Source organism: Bidens hawaiensis, unplaced genomic scaffold (assembly GCF_021521415.1).
Source record: "Bidens hawaiensis isolate Kalapana, Puna unplaced genomic scaffold, B.hawaiensis_p1.1 tig00000904_1, whole genome shotgun sequence".
In the NCBI taxonomy this organism is placed as follows: domain Eukaryota; kingdom Viridiplantae; phylum Streptophyta; class Magnoliopsida; order Asterales; family Asteraceae; genus Bidens; species Bidens hawaiensis.
The window spans coordinates 4,216,527-4,233,449 of record NW_027491052.1 but is presented as its reverse complement, the minus strand read 5'-3'; the positions used below and the strand labels follow the sequence as shown (position 1 = coordinate 4,233,449).

Genomic DNA, 16,923 nt, shown 5'->3' with positions numbered 1-16,923 from the left:
TTGCTTGACATCGTCTGTCCGCTTAATTAATTAGTTTTTAAGTTATGAGTCAAACTTGCACTTTCCGCTGATTTCTTGTAGGGACGACCTTACTTACCCGTACTAGTTATAGGTATTTAAGTGAATCAAAATTGTTTTTTATTAGAGCACGACATGTACATCAACTTGCTAATGCCTCCGCCACGTTGGGCCGGATCTAAGTAATGTCCGAGAGGGGATTATCTTGTGTATATGGGTAGTTTCTAAGTCCTCAAACGCTGCGGTGTTTGCTGAGTGGTTTTAAGTTGAGCTGAATGTTTATAATAGTAATTCAGACTTTCAGAACTTGGTTATTTCCTAAGCCAGTTGGGCCAAGGCCTACGATGTATCGAGGGGATAATTGAGTATCAAAATGTTTTGCATCAAAGTGTTCACCAGCATGTGTTGCTAATGTATTTTATAAACTATTTTACAGGTAATCAAGAATAGGTGATTGGAGACGATGACTAGCCATTAGTCGATCTGATGGCTCAGATGGAGTTTTGAAATAAAATAATGGAAATTATGATTTTTGAATCGCAAACACTCTTGTACCAACCATCGGGTGTTTAATCCCCGTCTTTTGAATATAATAATATTTTAATCAAGTCTTCCGCTTTACAACCTTATACTCTGATATATTCACAAAACATGTGCCAACTTGAGGTTACACGCCTAGGCCCTAGATTGGAGTGTGACTGGTTGGTATTAGAGCCATCGATCTTAGCGAATTAGGTATATAATCATACTTAAACTTTGATTAGGGATAAGTTTCAATACCTTATTATATTATCTTATAGGGATAAGATAGGTTGGTATTCTTTCCTATCCCTTATTATTCTAATCCTAATAGATGTCGTTCAGAAGTACGTGGAAACTTTTCGTCAAGAACGCAGAATGGTGAATTGTCTAGAACCTGCTATTCCCGTTCATACAGGAGATGGAAGTGATAGCTATTATACTGATTTCTTCAATCATGACAGGCCATTTGTATCGGTAGTACCTTACGGAAGCCAACCAGTAATTTTATTCTCAGGTTATCACTCCACCAATAATTTTATTCTCAGTAAATGGGTAAATGGGTAAATGAATAGTAATTTTATTCTCACATATTCATTCAACCTCCATGGATCCATAGAGTTTTCATCCTTTTGTTTCAAAACTGTAATACAAAAGTGTGTTTTATTCATGCTAATTTATATATAATTTTTTTTGTGTCATTAATAAAGAAATATCTTGTCATCTTTTATTAGAATTTGTTATTCCATTAAAAAAAATATAAATACAACTTATAAAATCACTAGGTGCGTGAGAATACACCACATATTCGCATGAATATTCTATGAGTAAATATAATTCGAACTTATAAAACCATTTAATTTGATAAAATATAGGTTTGTTTTTCAAATTTAATCATTTAATTTTTGTAGCTTAATTGTATCTTTTTTAAGCATCTCGTGCATGTAACATTTCGGATTTTTTGTTTACGTTTAAACCGACCGAGAATAATTTAGATTTTCATTGTTAAACAAAAATAATATATTTAAGTTTCTGGTGTTCAATTTATACCCTTCATACTTTATATAATGTCTAAATCTTTATTTAAAACATAAAAAGTTCAATAATTGACCAAATATCAAACTACATGGACTAAAAATGCAAAACAAATGAAACTTTCCCCATTGTGGCCCGGGGCGCTACGCGACGGGACCACCCTAGGTGGTCGCGCGGCGCGACGGGGTACCTGCACAGATCGTTTAAGCCTTAGTTCGTTTTCTAGTTCGTTTAAGGTATAAAATCGTTTATTTTAGGCATGTTAGAGTGAATTAAGGTCCAAGTAAACATCATACAACTAAAATACCATTCCTAATTCGTTTTCCCTTGTCCAAGAGCAGATCTTTGTGAATAAATCAAAGATTTTTTCCTTAAATCGCATATACTTGCTTAAACGGGCCAAAAAGCCCATATTTGGTTCGTTTTAGCTATTCTTATATAAACACATCATAATTCCCTACTGTAAATCTTAACCTAACCCTACTACATCTCCTCCAGCCGTCACCTACCTCTGCTCATTCTCAAACCCTTCGGTTTTTGCATATTTGTTAAAGACACAAGCCTTGACGTTTGACTTTGCTTATACGTTGATCTTTGACTCGTTATATCTCTTGATCCTTTCACTTTCCGGGTAAGTTGTAAACTGTAAAATTGTTCATACATATTCCCTAGTCAATAAACTTCAATCAATTTCTGAGATTGAAGGATATTGACTGGTCAATTGCTTTAAAACCCGATAAAGGGTAAAACAGTCAATAACTTTGACTTCTCGTTTTCTCATACTTCTGGTCGGATTCAATGTTCGGTCCAGAAGACTTTTCTTCTCGTAATTAAACTTTAAGGGTTCTGACCAAAACCCGACTCCCGACTCGAAGTTCGGATTCTGGTCAGACTCGACTCGTTTAAACATTAAAATCAACATAACTAGAGTTCTACTCATCCGTTTGGATTGATTCTAGCTGAATTAAGTTCGTTTTTATTTATAGTTTTATATCACAAAGTTTCAGATTCTGATCATTAATCTTGTTGGACGTGTATTGGACGACTCGCTTAAATCATTAGTTCGTTTGTGGAATTTATTAATCACTTGCCTTCCGTCTAAGGTGAGTTTGATCATTCCCCTTTTTATCTACTGTTTTCAAACGTTTTGGGGACATATGCGTGCTTATTCATATTTTCTATCTATATATATACACAAAATCGCAAATATAATCATTGTGTGAATATCAGTTGAATGTTATTCGCTAGTTGCTATATGTTTAATTGTTTACTTGATAACGTTTCGGAAAGGTCCAACATATCCCCTTGTAGAGGGTTCTCATTAGTGTGATCATACGACTGTCTTAGTAACCGGAGTCCGATTCGCTTGGCAAAGGTAACACGACAACCTTAGTCATTGTAATCAATGCCCGATTCGCTTGGCAACGATTTCATTGGCACACACGATTTGGTTATATGCATGTTTGTTATGATTCGATTGATTATTATCACATGGTTGGTTTGCGCATTTATCATTTATCAACTATATATATGTGTGTGTGTGTGTGTGTGTGTGTGTGTGTGTGTGTGTGTGTGTGTGTGTGCTATTATTTAATGTTTCAAAATTGGTGATCATCTCACTCAACATGTGTTGTTGACAAACTTTATTTTCTACGCATATGCAGGTTGCTTAGATTGAAGTATGGATACGTAGTCAAGACCATAGGTTATATTGAAGACAAGCTTAAATTTAATTGATTGCATTTATTTAATTGAATTGTTTTGTTGTATTTGATTATTGTGTGTACATTTGAATTAAAATAATTAATTAGATATTGTCACATTTTATTTATGATAGTATCTTCGAGCTGTGAGCAGTCAGATCACGCCCCGACATTTCTGCCTTAGGTTGGGGTGTGACAGTGCATCACACGAGTTTTAAAGCTAGTTATATAATATACTGATATATTTAGTAACGAATATGAGATATAATAAGCACACCCCAAATCTATGAAAATATTTGTAGCTAATCTCATATTAGTGGCAAATATGACCGGGTGAAACTCCCTAAACTTGTCACATTTTTTCTTTTCATGAACCTTATATCTGATTTGTTGGGTTATATTGATTAAAAGATAACTTTAATAATTGTGTTGTTAAAAATAGTTATTGAATATCTTTTCAAATTCTATCTCGTGGGCATATCATCATTAGATGTATGAAATGCTGCAAATGCATACATGAATCTAATCTAGAAAATGGCCGGTCACCTTTTATTTTGTTTTATCGATCACTTTGTGGGCTGTTCCTAAATTCCAAAATTGGAGTCCAAGATGATTTTGAATATACAATGTTTTGGTTTATTTGGGATATAATGGATCTAAGTTGATCACATCAACTAATATAAATAATATGATAAAAGAAAATGACAAAAATGCGTTGCATTAAATCCATACTCAACAAAATCTAAATCCAAGTAAAATAAAATAAGAAACACATCACATGATTGTAATTTTTTAAACTGGGTTCTTTGTTTAATGACTGCAACTTTTCTGTCGATTTTATTATAGAAAGATCAGGAGAACAGTATTTTAGTAACCAACTTTCGTTTTGAGAATATCGAAACCGAATGATACCAATACATACATTAAACATGAATTACTTAAGTTCTTATGACGACAATCTTTTTGAAATTGAATCTTCACTTAAGTTCTTATGTCCATCAAACAAATGTTAATTTTTGGATTTTATAACAAAACGTATTTTTCTAAATTTGATGTTTCCATCTTAGAAATAAAATTGATCACTACTTATGAAGTTGAAAACCTCTCTAAATAGAACAAATTGACTGACATAAAACCAAGCAATGTCGACTTCAATGTCCTATTGTCCTATTGAGTGAGAAATTCTTGGTACATTCATGTCTTGGGACCTAAACTAATTTTTCCTATGGACAGAATCAAACAAGAAGTCTTAGAATTTTCTAGGCTTAAATCACCAAAACTTCGCAGTTTTAATTTTAGTAGCTGACTAAATGTACCCTATCTCTCTAAGTTCCCATCGCTCTCTTCATAAAACACAAAATTATTTGTTTTGGTTTTTAGTGTACAAATGTGTGAGAAGGCGCCATGGCTAACTCTTACTTGAAATGTTTCTTAGAAAATTTTTTTCATTGTATTGTATTATAATATTTGTATCATCCGAGTAAATTCTTTCTTTTCTTAAAAACAGTTTTAAAGTAATTGTGGTAACACTTGTTGTTGTGGATGGAATGGAGGGCACCATCCATCCTCCGGCTCAGCCAATTCTTCTTTGCTCGCCACCTGAGAGCAACGCCACCAGAGGGGGAGCCGTTTCCTGCAACCACAGTATCCATGTGGAGAAAGAAGGGGGGGGGGGGGATCTCATTCTCTACAACACAGAGTCTAATTCCGATGCCCCAAACATCGCATAAAGAGAATGTCATCAACGTCTCTTCACTTCAATTATTATAAAGAACGATTGTAAACAAGGTTTAAAACAATAATTACATTAAAAACAATCAATGATGGGGAGCAGCTAGTGACCCAATTAAACGGTAATTTTAAGTTTTTTAATGCAAAAGTTGTTTTCTTTTTTTTTTTTTTCAGATTATATTTAAAGTGGTAGGGAAGTATGTTTCCAAATTTAAACTTTAAATACAAACAATAATTGCAATTTGCATTATTAAAGTTGCAGTCTCTGGTTTCTTTGAAATGATTATAATGATAGTTTCTATATAAAATTAAGTGATTGCTAGCAGAACTTGCTCACTTCATGCGTCGTGTTTAAGTTGCTTTTTTAATCAAGATTGGCATATACTATATATATAGAAAATTAATATGAGAAAGAAGTAAATGGATTGTATGTAGGTTATGTGATGAGTCAAAATGGGTTCAGGTGAAATCTTGACTGTTTAAATCCTAGCCGTCGGTTCAACTGTATATCCTCTTCCAGTGAGTTAAATTTTGATTTCATAGGATTTACTGGTTATGCTTTGTAATGAATGACCTCTGTGTATATTGGAATTGAATGGTTTATGTGATTTCAGCTTGTAAAACATTGTCTATGTGATTTTGGCTATTTCACCATATTGTTTCATATGCTGGTAGAATGGTTTCAGTGATATATAATATATTAATAATAGCATACACTTAGCATGCATCAATGCATACTAATTATTTTGTATATATTGCATACCAGGTTTAGCAACAGCAATACATCAAACATAACGACATAATCATTTCAAACCTCATGTACCATATACTTTACAAAACATAACTACATATGCATTTCAAACCTTTAAGTACCATATATTTTACAAAACATAACTACATAAACTTTAACATTATAGATAACACAAAATTGATTGGTTTAACCATGCATTAAACAAAGCATGAGTAAATACTAAATAGTATGGAAAATTAGCAACAAAATTGTTTAGAACTTGTTCCTCCTGCCCTTTCAAAGTCTTTTATGGTTTTTGCTCTTTGAACAACTACCAACTTTCCCATTTCTTGCAAAATCTTGACAATGGTATCATCTTCTATTTAAATCAGACTATTCTCTTTTTCTTTGGTTTTCTAACTGGTGTGTGATGTAGTAGTGGGGTAAAGATTGTAGGGCATTGACACATAGGCAAACATGTTCTTGCCATTTTTAGAGTCCAAACAAACTTTTCCAATTAGCACCCACAACATGTTTACATGGTAAATCAGCCATCTCCCTAGTCATGCAACTATAAGTTCTCTTAACCACATCAACAACACATTAATCATTCCAAGACCAGTCACATGATCATTCTTTTGTCCACCATTCCATAGAATTTATACTTTGTTGCTTCTAGTTTTATAGCTACAAACAGTTTTGTGGCTGCTAGTGTGTTAAGAGGAGGCAATTAATAACCTTATGCACATTGAATTTTTTTTTTTTTTAATTAAATATCCCCTTGTATAAGGAAAATTGGATTTAAATAATCCAATCTATAACATGTTGGTCGATAATTATTCATAGTGACATTGCTAACTTTAAATAATCCAAACTGTGAACGGTGGTAGTACCGTTGACAACAGAAGTAAAGTTAAACACATCGTTGGTTAAATTAAGAGTATGAATTATATTATCAGTTAATGAATCACATTTTTATAAGTAACTAAAAATTCTTCAATTTCCTGGTAAATGGAACGTTATTGGCATTTCACATGTCACATAATTCATCCCAAATAATGAATCAGTAAATAAATATCTTCTAATCATAATGAAACATTTGTTTACTATTAATATTCTAAATATCGATTAGTATTATTATTTCTCCAAAATGATGATGATGATGATAATAATAACATATTTAAATTGCTCTTATAAAAGTTATTTCATCAAATAAACAAGCAGCGGCGAACCATAGAATAACATGGCAAAATCAAATTTGTTTGCTCAGTGGTTCCAGCTTTTTTTTATTATAATGAAGACACCTGAAAGAGGGGTTTTTTTTTTTTTTTTTTTTTTTTTTTTTGAGGCAATATGATTCTGATCATCATCATTCAACCGTAAACATCTTCTGATCATCCTTTCTGTCACATGTATCACATGTATCTCCTGGATACAACCTTTTTTTTTTTTTTTTTTTTGTTGTTGTGTATGTGCAGGATAAAGTGAAAAACATAAATTCTAGAGCATCAACTATCCAGGAGGCATTTTTTACGGATAAGCTCGATACCAAGCCGTACTGATAGCAAAAGCATCTATCTCAAAAATTGCTAAAAATGAGTACCAGCACTAGTATATAAAGCAAAATTAGTAAAATACCGGTACCATACCGATGCTAAAACCTCAAAAAGGGATACCAGATCTGTATACGTTATACGGTACAGGTAACATTCGCTCATCCAAGTATCTTTACTGTTTCAACAACTTTCAAAAAGTGTTTAGCTTTGAGTTTCTAAAAAATCAAACTTCAGAATTGAGGACGTTCTAACACAACCCATTCCCAATATTTTACAAAACAAAACTAGATAACCAATCAACGCTTTATTATACTAAAATCAGATGCAATATAACCATTGAAATAAAAACTTATATGTACATGCAACAAATAAAGAAAAAAACACACCACCAAGCCCTTAAATCAAACATTCCATAAACACATTTCAAACAACCAACCACCTTAAAAACACAACTTCCTGCACTGACCAACTTGAACCTCAGTGGGACAATAGGGGCACTTAAACGGCCTCGTGCTATTATTCTTCGACAACTTCGTTATTGATTGCTTACAAAGCACGTGCCCGCATGACATCAGCATTGGCGGATTCTCTTCAGTTGCCTGTTCCCGACTCACAGGACACACAAATATCGAATGAAACTGAAAATCTTGATCCAAATCAATCGGGACTGGTAACTGTTTCATTAACTGCCATTCTTGTTTCTTTCCAGACATCACATTCATCAGTTTCAAAAGTGTTGGCAATCCTTGAACTCCTGCTGCAATCGTCATGCTTAACGGGCTTTGAATTGACTCGCCCACAAGGTTACAAAACTGTTGGGCCAGTTCTTGCGCCAGCTTGTCCCATTGGGCCGGTAAGAGAAGCTCGGTGTACGGTGATGACTCGAGCTTCCCGGCCCATAAAATAGACGCCATTAGTTTTTGGATTTCGGGAAAATGTTGATTCGCAAAATGTGAGATATGCGTTCGGATGTATTTAAGCGATTCATCTCTACTCCCGTTTTGGAGAATTTTAATGAACTGTAAGCGGTGGAGATTGAACGCGATGTCTGACCCGTTTTGTTGGAGTTTGCCGCGGTTAACAGTAGCCCAGTTTAATGCGGGACCCACGTCTTGGGATTTCATGGCTTCGAGGATTTGGTACATTTCAAGAAAGTGAAATTTATTGTCGACTACGGGTTCAACATGCGACTCGTTAACGAAACAATCCCCAACATCAAACATGTTTTCGCGGTACAAGTGATTTGTGATTATCTGGTTGACTGTTTGGATGTCAAAGTCAACGTTTCGGTAAGACTTTGATATGTCTGGATTGAATTGTTTCTCGAGAAGTTTCGTGTATTTAGTCAGCGCGAGGTTTAGTTCCTTTTGAGGAGCTTCGAGTTGACCGAGTGGAGCTATTTGTTTTAGCTTTGACTTTAGTTCGGCAAGGATTGAGTTGGGGTCGGGTTGACCTGGTTGAGGGGTTGCTGGCTGAATTCTTGACAGTGCCAGTTGGATTTCTTGGGTCATTTGGTCAATGACTTCATGGGATTTTGATGATGATACCTTTTGCTTCTTTGTGACCCGGTCAAATGCATCTTTGATAGAATTCAACTCCATTATACGTCTTCTTGATTTGATTTCTTAGTTAAATAATAAGTACCTACAAAATAACAATATTGTTTTGATGATTCGCATAAGATAATCTCTACTATTTATCTATTCAATAATTCAAACGAGACATTATTTGAGTGTTATTGTGTTAATTGATCTATTGTGGTTAAACAGTCAAATGGTTTCATGTACCAATGTCAACGAGTCATCATAAAATAATCTACATGTTATTTATCTTTTTATGCAAAAATCAGTAGCGTGCATATTGAGAAAAATGGCTTGAAATGCTGAAAAAGATTATTTCGAGTAGGGCTATGAACTGAGCATTCAGTGAACCGTTCAGTGAGAAGTTTGTTCATGTTCATTTGTGTAATAAACGAACGCGCATGAACAGAATTTTTTGTTCATTTAGTTAAATGAATGAACATGAACACATGTCTCCGTCTAGTTTGTTCATTATATTAGTTTATTTTCGTTCATTTATGTTCGTTGGCTTACGTTTGCCCAAGTTAGCTTGTCTACATTCGTTGATCACATTTACTTTTAATTGGTTTCCATCTTTTCGACCCATTAAAATATAGCCTAGTTTTAATCACTTTTTTAAGCTCAACACATTGTTGTTCACATTTACTCATAATTGTTTTTAACTCAGTTACGTTAGTTCATCTATGTTCAATTATGTGCGTGAACCGTTCGTTTATACCGTTAACAAACGAACATACACAAACACGAGCACATTCACTTTCTTAACAAACAAACACGAACAAGAAAACAAGGCTCATTTAATTGTTCACGTTCGAACAGTTAAAGCTAAATGAACAAACACAAATGCTCTGTTCATGTTTGTTTAGAAACCTAATCTTGAGGGTTGGAATAAAATCTTATATTTGGCCAAATAAATGAGAGTGAGACTGACTTAGAAGACGGGAAATAACAAATTCAGAACTCGGCCGACTTAAAAAACAAAATAAGTTAAATAACTTTAAAAGAGAAATATGATTACCTGATAGTCTTGATCTGATCGTTGAAGGAATTTGAGTGCTACAGAGAATGACGCAATCTGCTGTCTGTCAACGTCTTTAGCATTAAGATAATTTAACAAAAGTAACACCATATATGTAAAAACCTTAAAAACCATCATCTTTATATACCTAAATAATAACAAAACCAATTTTATAACTCAGAATGTGTGTAAGCCATAGTTGGTTACACACACAATTAATCAGACACAGACATTGAACCTAGGGTTTCAATCTCTAAATCCCAAATTGGAAATGCAAGTAAAATAACAACATCATTTGCATCTACAAATCTGTAATCGATAATCTGAGGATCCAGTCAAGCCTACAAATCATCATTTTCGAAACAGATTCAACAGTAATTGCATAAAGAATATGCATATATAATTAATTAACAATCGACTAACGAACGTTCTAGATCGAGACAAAACAGGATTGATTATATTATACTAAACAGATTCATTCATAAGAATAAAAATGAAATCTTAGAAAGAAACGTATAAGAATACATACATACATACATACCAGGCAAGGGCGAAAGATGAGTTGGGTATTTGCGTGCAAGATTGGGAAATCTGAGAACTACTGGATGATTAATATAATTTGATTTTGTGAAATTGCATAGATAGGCCTCCCATCTTAAATTATTTGTTTTTGGTATTTTATTTTATTAAAGTTTTAGGGTACCTTTGTGTTTGGGTAATTAGTTGTTTGAGAAAATGATATTTTGCTTGGTGGAACATATTTACTTGAAGTAGTAGTATGATTTTCATTTTCAAACACTTTCTTTCTATTTGATCTCCCCTTGGACTTAAAACTTGAAGATGAACAACTTTGTAGGTTCACGCCAACAGTCTCATTCACATTTTCACAATTTTTAACAAAAGACTAATCATACACAGTTTCACAATCACTATCTGAAATAACATTAATATTTCATCCAAAATAATGTGAGCAGTGCCAACATTAACACCGCCACAAGTTATATCACTATCCGAAGATAAGTTCAATGTATTTTGCATGGAAACAAAATTATTATCGGTACAAACTGAGTTGACAAATGATTGTTTTGAATTTATATTGGAATCAAAAAGTGAATATAAAACTCTATCCTTTTCACAATTCATGTCCTTTTCCAATGACCCACTTTCTTCTACACCACCTGCTAAACAAGATGAATCACTATTAGAACTAACATGTTCAAATATTGGATTAACAGCCTTGGGAACTGTAAGAACAAATATCTTAGACTTTGGTACATGTCCAATTCCATAGACCATTTCGTCCTCTGGTGTGGTGTTGAAACTAAAGTGGGGTAGAGACGTGTAGTTATTATTAAAAGGTGGAGGAATAGCAGCATATTCAAATCCTAGCCTCGTCTTTTGTTTCACCCCCATTTGTGAGCCAAAATGCCCTTTAGCTTATTTGGCGCCATTTCAAACTTATTAACATTTATTTTTCTTTTAGCAAGATCAAGCTCAAATTCTTCAATTTTAGCATTTAACACAATTATTCGTTTACTGTGAGAGTCAACTAGTAAGTTTGCTTCAAAAAAACTTTCGATTTAAGCTTGCCATGCTATCATGATGAATTTTAATTCTAGTAGTAAATATCTTTTCAGCTTTCTTATACTCATCATTTTGGTATTTAATACCAATGTTTTCTCTTATCAGATTAGCATTATGGGTTCTATAATTTTCTACTTATCTATACACAGTTTAAAGCATAGATGTTTGTGTACCTCGGGAATGTTAGGATTTCCATGACCGCCCCATTCACAAATGTCACGCCAGCCAAATTCATTGGGTTCATCATTTCATCCATTTGAGCCATCCAGTCCGGCTCAGTAGATTCACTAGATTGGGTGATCAATGCCTTTGTCTTTGAGCTTCATTGACCAATTCTTGGAACCCCTTGACCCGATGAGCTACCTTGACCAACTGGCCTTTTACTAGCATCATTTCCTTTACCTCCTTCATAGTAAGATACTCAACAATCTTCACATATCCAACAAGCTTTTTTGGGTTAGTGCATTCTCTTGCAAAGTGCCCCATTTCGTTACAGTTGTAACAACGGAGCTTATCCTTGTTGAACCCAATTTTGTTGCTATCGGAATCCTTGAAGCTATTTTCCCCATACTTCTTCATGAAGTTTGTGGCCTGATGAATAGTTATGGTCATATGGTACTTAATATCTATCTTCTCAAGGTCTTGCTCGTTCATCTCTGGAATATTTTCTTGATGGAAAGATGGAGGCAACATTTTTTCTTGCAGCAATTCCTCATGGCTAGCTATAAAGGCATGGAACAGTGAGATATGAGAGTCATCAACTTGCATAGTGTGTTGAATGGAGCTTGAGTTGTTGGAGTCGTTGCTTGAAGAGTTATTAACCCCATGAGCCTTCAGTGCTTGATTTACCAAATCTTGAATTGAGTTTGATTCTGACAAACCTAAAACACCTGTAGATGACTTGAAAGCTTTGTTTTGATCGGACCGAACTGCATATTGAACAACTTTTACCCCCATTGACTAGATGAACAGTGGGATGTGACTGGCTGAGAAAAGCTGAGCTAACTCCAGAAGCTGTAGATACATTGGCATGATTTAGAGAACTGACATGATTGCTTATTCATAGTTTATCATCCATCTCAAATGGTTTGATGGTAGAGGTTAACTCTATGAGTGTTGTTGTATTAATATTGGTGGTTCTCTTGACAGTTGTTACACTGCTGTTCCATGTGTAAGACAATGAATTTTACAGCTTCTTGTTGATCTCAGACATTTCTCTGATGATACCTGTAACACCGTGAAAATACCCCGATTTATTTTGGACTAAAAATGCCAATTCAGAAAGATAAAGGACTGAAAATAAAAATTCTGATATTTCATGCATCTTCGCGCGACGCGAAGATGCCAACACTGAACAACTTCGCGCGACGCGAAGTTGCTGGCACACAATTCAAAGCTTATCCGACACGTATTAGCTTGGGATTTGACATGCAAAAAAATTGTGGCGCTTAAGGCGGTTCGCGCTACGCGAAGCAGCTTCGCGCGACGCGAAGATGCACCAGCCAAAGCTATAAATAGGCAGCTTCGGGTTTAAACCATTTCCCATCCATTTCACCACCACTTTCAAATAGTTAGCCTAGGGAAGTGTGCTAGGGTGTTCCAAGGTTCCGAGAAGAAACGAGGTGCTGAGGTGCTGTTAACGAGCTGTTGTTCCCGTAAGCGAAACACGAGCCAAACCGCTACCAATTTTCTTAGTTCTTACTCACCCACTAGCCGACTAAGGTAGTATTATGGTTTAAGTTACATTACTATATAGTTATTAGAACCTAGTTAAGGATATAGCCGTTAAACTGTAAATGTTTTACAAAACAAAGATGTTACTTCTACGTGAAGTAATGTTACCAAAACTATATTTTTGAAGGGCACGTAGTAACTGGAAGGGAGATATTATTAGTAGACTCTTCTTGCCTAAGGAAAGTAATTCGTACACATCCCAATCAACCGCGGGACCCGTTTACTTACCTGGAGAAGTCTGCCAACGTGATATCCTTTATTAAGCCAAAGCGTGCTATTCCAAACGTCATATGTAAATCCAAAGTATTTTCATAAAACGACTATAACTCAACTATGGTTAGGTCAGACCTAAGAGTCTACTGATCAGACCTCGAGTCTGCTGAACTGAATCAGACCTAAGAGTCTGCTGATCAGACCTCGAGTCTACTGAACTGAATCAAACCTAAGAGTCTGCTGATCAGACCTTGAGTCTGCTGAACTGAAACATGCTTAAAGTCTGCTGAATATTACCAACTAGGTACTTATGCATACATATTACAAATATAGGTCAATAGTATACTAAGGAGAAAAGTTCTGGTATCACCAACTGATAATACAAGGTGAACACGTTAAACTTTTATGGTCTGAACTGATTTTACTCCTGTAATAGACAGGTTGTTTATTGCAAAGAGTCTGATAAATGTCCGCATGAGATTATTGTCTCTAAAATCGTTATAATACAAAATAGATAATAAAAAGCAACTCAGACCGAATACACATGTGTCTGGATCCATACATAACTGATAATTGGCATACAAAACCAAGTCAGTCATAACCAGTTCTCCAGCAGGGTCACATAGCCTAGGGTAAGATTGTCTCCAAACAGGGGCTACGTACTCGGAGAACCTTTGAATTGTGTGTGTAGGGCAGTGGTACAAATCCCGGGAATGACGGGCATTCCTGCTGAGTTTGTGAAACAGAAAACTATGTTTGTATTTAACGAATGTTATAAACTGTTTTATCGAGTCAACGTTTCACCAGTATATAGCTGATGTGTTTTTCCAACCCATACAGGTAATTAGGTAATGATGGATAATATACAAGGATTTGGAGTCATTAGAAGATCGCTGGAGATGGCTGTATTTTTGAATATACAATCCTTGTAATAATAATATAACACTGTTTTGTAAACTGAAACTCGGGTATTTAATTCCCGAGTAATTTTGACAATGTAAATTAATATTTTAATATATAAGACTTCCGTTAAAAGGAACTAGCTACTCTGATATATTTACAAAACCAGATACCAACCCGGGATGTCGCACCCAGGCCCTGGATCGGGGTGTGACAATACCAGCACTTCTCATCTTATTATCTAATGCTTCAAATTTGTTGATGAGAGAAGTAACTATTTCCCCTTGAATATAATTGAACATGTTGAATTCTCCGTTTAGCATTTCTCTTCGGCTTTCCCTCATGTCCAAATTTCCTTCAAACTTTTCAACCTAAGCATCCCAAAGACTTTTTGCCGTAGTGCATTCTCTTAAGGTTTGAGTGTTATCAGTGGACACACACACACACTGATTACTCCATATGCCTTTTCATCGTCAAGCATCAATTTCTTATCATTATCAGTCAAAATTTCAGGAGGAACATCAATTGGTCCATCAGGATCATTGTTGTAGGCTTGTGAGGTTCATTCTCAATTGTTCGTAACACTACAAAGTCATTTATTCTCACAAAGTTCTTGAACCTCCACTTCCACTCATCAAAATTACTTTCAAAGTTCAATAGTTTGGGTGGTTCGTTTGTAGTTCAGCCTCATTTACAAACATCATGTAGTTCTTCAACATTTCTGGATCATAAGACATATTTCTAAACAGATCAAAAAACCACCAAACTAAAACAGTTCCTCAAAATTTGCAAATTATGTTAAAAATTCTAAGTGAAAAGGAATCGCTATCGAATGGTGAAATGTGATGCGATTGGATTTCAAGAAATGCGAGTGCGATTGGTTTTAAGTGCGATACGATTGGTGTAACATTTTGGATTTTCCAAACCCGTATTCGTCTACGTTTAACCCGACCCGGAAATATTTTAGATCTTTATTATTAGTTTAAAATCAAATATTTACAAGTGTTTAAGTTTCTAGTATTCATTTTACACCCTTATACTTTCTTAAGTAGTTCATTTCTCATTTTAAGCATAAAAAGTTCATTAATTGTCCAAATATCAAACCACAAGGACTAAAATTGTCAAAAATCAAATTTGAACCCACTTAGCCCCGGAGCGCTGCGCGATGGCACCCCAATGGGCTGGTCACGCGGCGCCATGGCCTACCTGATCATATCGTATTGTTATTTTAGGTTCCTAGTTCGTTTTTAGCATTCAAATCGCTTATGTTTGGTATAAATCGAGTGAATTAAGGTCCAAGAAAAGGGATTTAACTAAATAACATGTCCGCATTCATAACTTACTGATCAAGCACGAATTTTCATTGATATTATATCGATTATCTTATTTAGTTGCTTAAACGAGCAAACTAGCTAAATATGGCTCGTTTTTGCAATCTCTATATAAACATACCATTCTAACCTGCCTCAAACTTTACCCTAACCTTAAGGAAGCCTCCTCAGCCGTCACCTACCTCTGTTCATCACCAAACTCTTCGGTTTTTGCTTATTTGTTGAAGATACAAGCTTGTTCGTTTGACTTTGCTTACGTATGGAACTTTGACTCATCGTTTCTGTTGATTCTTTCACTTTTCGTGTAAGTTGTAAATTGAGTAATTGTTCATACATATTCTCTAGTCAATAACATTCAATCAATTTTGGTGTTTGAAGGGTGTTGGCTGGTCAATTCGTTTAAAACTCGATAAAAAGCAAAACAGTCAACAAGTTTGACTTTACGTTTTCTCATACTTCTGGTTGGATTCAACATTCGGTCCAGAAGACTTTTATTCTTGTAACGAAATTTTAAGGGTACTGACTAAAACCTGAATTCCGACTCGCTGTTTGGATTCTGGTAGTACCAGCTCGCTTAAATCTTAAATCTAACATAACTTGAGTTCTAAACGTCCGTTTGGATTGATTCCAGAGGCAACGAGTTTTTTTTACTTATATTATCATGTCTCAAAGTTTCAGGTTCTGATTGTTTATCTCGTTTGACGTGTAGTGGACGATTCGTTTAAATCTTAGTTCGTTTATCATATTTATTAATCACTTAAGGTGAGTTTGATCATTCCCTTTTTTATCTAATGTTTTCAAACGTTTTTGGGACATATGTGTACTTATTATATTTTCTATCATAGATATACATACAAACTCACAAACATAATCATTGTGTGTATATCAATTAAATGGTATTTGCTAATTGCTACTTGTTTAATTGTTTACTTTATCGCATTCGGAGAGATCCAACATATTCTCATTATAGTATGATCATATGGCCGTCGTAGTAACTCGAGCTCGATTCGTTTGGCGAAGGTAAACCGACAATTTTAGTCATCGTAATCAATGCCTGATTCGTTTGACAACAATTTAATGGCACACTAGCAAGTATTTGGTTTTTATATGGTTTGTTATGGTTTGATTGATTACTGCCACATATGTTTGTTTGCGTATTTAACATTTATCATTTATTATTTATTTATCATATATATTATTGTTGTGTCAAAATCTGGTGATCATCTCACTCAACATGTGTTATTGACAAACTCTTTTATTTTCTACGCATA

At 34.7% G+C, this 16,923-nt stretch overlaps 1 pseudogene; it reads right to left on the bottom strand.

The window, feature by feature from the left end:
* Positions 1-7,539: 7,539 nt before the first annotated feature.
* On the bottom strand, positions 7,540-9,099 carry LOC143545614 (protein RMD5 homolog pseudogene; annotated as a pseudogene).
* Positions 9,100-16,923: the final 7,824 nt, after the last annotated feature.